The sequence below is a fragment of the Paralichthys olivaceus genome, chromosome 2 (assembly GCF_024713975.1).
Source record: "Paralichthys olivaceus isolate ysfri-2021 chromosome 2, ASM2471397v2, whole genome shotgun sequence".
Lineage (NCBI taxonomy): Eukaryota > Metazoa > Chordata > Actinopteri > Pleuronectiformes > Paralichthyidae > Paralichthys > Paralichthys olivaceus.
The window spans coordinates 25,460,065-25,464,089 of NC_091094.1; positions in this window are offsets into that span (position 1 = coordinate 25,460,065).

Below are 4,025 nucleotides of genomic sequence, written 5' to 3' on the forward strand. Positions count from 1 at the left end.
TGTGTGTCTGCGTGTGTGTGAGTGTGTCAGAGCACGGGGGCCGTCCTTCCAACTGACACACACCAACGAGGAAGAGGTGGAGGAGGACTGATAGATAGATAGATAGATAGATAGATAGATTCCTTCTCACCTCTCCCACACACACTCACACATACACAGACACACACTAACACACACATATATATATATACACACACACGTACACACACCCACTTGCTTACTTCATTATCATTCACTGGATTTGGCCATGATACGCATGGCTAACCTACTCACGGAGACAGAGCTGAGCCCTGAACTGAATCCTAATGGAGGAGCAGGAGGGAGGATGAAGAGGAGGAGGGGAGGGAGGAGGGTGTATCAGGCGAGCAGGTGTCCCCTTGACGTCTATTGTTCCCTATTAATGTGTGTCTATGTGCGTGTTCAGATCTGTGCAGCGTGCGCGCATGTGTGCACGAGCAGGAGCATGTGAGCTTTTCATTGTGGTGAAGTGGCTGAAACGATCCACACGTGCATCTGATTCACCGACGAGCTCCACTTCTATTTCTGGGGATTCAAACTGCTGTGAGCTAAAATTCCAATCGGAAAAAATGTTCAGCAAGGATTCAGTGTTTCCCCAAGAATACCTGGCTTTGGAAGTTGTCAGTCATTTTGAAAGTGTCTCGCTGACAGACAGCTCAATTCCGTTGCTCATAAACACAAGTCGTCGTTTTTTTTGTGTGGCAGTGATGTCAAACAGATTGAAATAGCAACATGAGAATAACTTGGTTGCAAAAACACAAAAGCAAATTCTGAAAAATCTTTTTAGGCAAATTCGCCCAGTGATCAGCTATCATAAGATTGAATGGGGGCTCCATCTTTACATGTCATCCAGTTTTCCTTTAAGCTGTGCGACTTTAGAATCGTTGTTAAATTCTACCTCACACTGCACCAGTAAATGGTCTGAGATGTGAAGCCAAAGCTAACGATTTCCAAGCTGGCGTTTTTGTCAAAAGAGAAGAAATCGAAGTTAGTTTGCTAGCAAAGCTTAGAATGGAGAAACATGCTGCCTTGGTCATATTTCATTCTGTTCACAGAAGAGCCCCAAAAAAGAGGTGTTACCATATCGATCAGGTGGCTCAGAAGACGTGGGCTATTTTGCACACTACGTTTGAGGCCACTACATTATAAAATGATCACTATAGCTTAACTCTGAATACTAAACTGTAAGAGCCCATTTAATCCCTCGTTTTTTTCTTGTAGTGCATTGCTGCTGCCATAAACTACATTTCCTACTGTTGTGTTTTGTCACTTCATTCAAGAGCAGTCAGGGAAAAGTTGTTGATTTTGGGGGATTCGAGTCTTGACTTTGTTTCAACTGTTGCCCCTCCCGTGAACAAAACATGACAAATGCTACACAACATGGCTGGATTTTGGTCTGACCCCTAAAATGGGTCACGTCTACAAAATCTGGTCAGAAACGGGCTCAAATCAGACAGTTGAGGAAAGGCCGCACTGAAACACCATGTTGTTTGAACAGAAAATGCTAGTTGTTTTCATACCACAAGATTGTGTTTGGTATGTCAAGCTTTGAGGTCTGGAGCTTCCGTACAATGTGATCACTTACGTCTCCATTATATCCTCACCCCAGGGTTCATAATTCTTCTGGGGCTTTTCTACTTTCACTCTAATCTTGTAAGCCACCATGAAGTCTTCAGAAGAATCAAAGTTTGATATAAGCACACTTATGGTGATGTGTGATTGATACCTCTCTTCTATCTGTAAATATGCAGCTACAGCTCAGCAAGACTAACGGCCTTATCAGGGATCTGATAAAAATAATATGACAGAAATCTTGCACTATGAAGCTAATGTGTTTTACTACTATAGTTGTTGCAAAAATTCACAAAACAGAGTCATCAAGCAGTGAGGATGATGTTGAGGTCTTTTGGAAAAGTAGGAAAAACAATTGGGTGAATCCAAACCTGAGCTGGCTTCAAGAATAACATTGCTTGTTTCTAGATCTGTTTCGCTATGTCAGTGGTGCAGTTTGATGCTAGTGACTCTTTCGAAAGATGGACGTCATTTGGAGCCAGAGTTAGAGCAGCAATGATCGCAGTGTGGAGCTGTGGTAACAAGGGCCCGTCGATACACTCGTGTCAATCTCAGCTGTCAATCATTACGTCCCACCCACTTTTTATCATCAAACTAATAAAACCAAATTCATCAGAAACATAAACACTTGATAAGTGTGATTTGAACTACCTAAAATGACTACCTGAGAGCAAAACTTTATACTTTTACTTTTTAGTTTGGTCCATGTCCCGTCCACTAAGATGGAGGCTTATATTGCATCCAGCCAGCGGGGGGCGATCCAGATGTTTTGGCTTCATTTTGGGAGCTGTCATGTCATCCATCTCTATTTACAACCATTGTGCAATACGATGCAAGCAGTAATAGAACACAACATTAAAAAGAAGGTGTTGTCTGGATCTGCAAATATTCAGGGCACGCTCCGAAGATCAAGGTCAGCAGTTGTTCTCTGATCTGTGTTCTTTCTGCCAGACCTGATAGTGTTCCTGTTTCTGTCCCATTGGCTGAGCTGCCTCCTTGCTTACTTCGTGTATTCGCAGTGCTTATACCCTCTTGAGTCTTGAGAATTTATCAAGTTTGTTGCAATCACACACACACACACACACACACAGTGTCTCTACTATATCATAGAAACATTTCTTTATTACTTAATTGTTGTGAGTTATGACTTGATCAAGTCATAACTTTTTGGCCCCAGATAAAAGTCTGTAAATCTAGTTTTTTATGAGCATCATGAACCAATTCCTGTGTCTATTTTTTTCACAGATGGTAGTTTCTCTGGGGTGAGTCTCCTCACACAAGGGGGGGGGGGGTGGAGATAAAGTTGGACATCTTACCTGTCTGCAGCGAGGCCTGACGCTGCTGTCGCTCTGTCTCCCCCGCTCTCTTTCTCTCATTTCCTCCCTCGCTCTTGTCCACTGGAGGTAGCTCCCGAGGCTGTCGTCGCTCTCTGCCCACGTATTGTATTTGGCACTGCAGCTACCTAAAGGGGTGAGCTGTCCTCCCCCTCTGTCTGTGCGCTGTCCTCATCCTCCATTTCATCCTCCTCCTCCTCGTCATCATTCTGTTGAAGTAGGATATGTGACTTAGGAAATGATACTGTGTGGCCATGCAACTGCACTTGGCTGTAAGCATCATGAATGCTGCTGTACATTTCTGTATAGGCAAGGATGTTGCTTCCATGTATTTCAACAGTTTTTCCACTGTCACCCTGTTTCTTTCTCTTGATGTGGACAAATGTGTCCCACATGTTTGGCTTCATTTCCTTCAGTGCTTCACCTAATGTTAAAGGTAACAAAGCAAATTAATAACATTGCCTAGAGCACCCACACTTAAGCCTAATTCGTTGTCAATCCTTTATTTTGCATTCAGTATCAACTGTACCCAATTCCAAGCAGTTCTGCAATCACCTGCCACCATCTCTCTCTAAATGCTGCATCTCTGTATCATGTACATAGTCTGTCATTAAAGCTACGGTTGGTAATCCTGGAAAAGCTAGCCAGAGCAGGCTACACTTTTAAAAAATGAGCCCACCCCCTCCCATCAGCCCTCTCTTCAAAACACATTAACGTGCAGTAACAACTGCTAGAGGAAGACTTCTCTGTGACTTGCTCGCTAATCTCTGGCTATTATCTCTGCTTCAGTGGTGTATGTCTCCCCACCATCCGTTAGCTGATTTATTCTGGGAGGTGATGAAGTCAATCAGCTTATCGGCTGCCAAGTTTGCATGGTCAGCACACTCTCCTCAGACTTTTATGGATGCCCCAAACCATACATTTGAATGTGTTTTAAGTCTTATATGATGGATGAATGCTTCAGAGTTGATGTGTGAACGGGACTGACTTAACATGAGGATGCAGGGTTTTTTCACTATGTTGAAAATTTCTGACAAAAGCTACAGGCATCTGTAAAGGCCTAACGAGAAAGTGAACAGCTGGGTCTTAAATTAAAAAAAA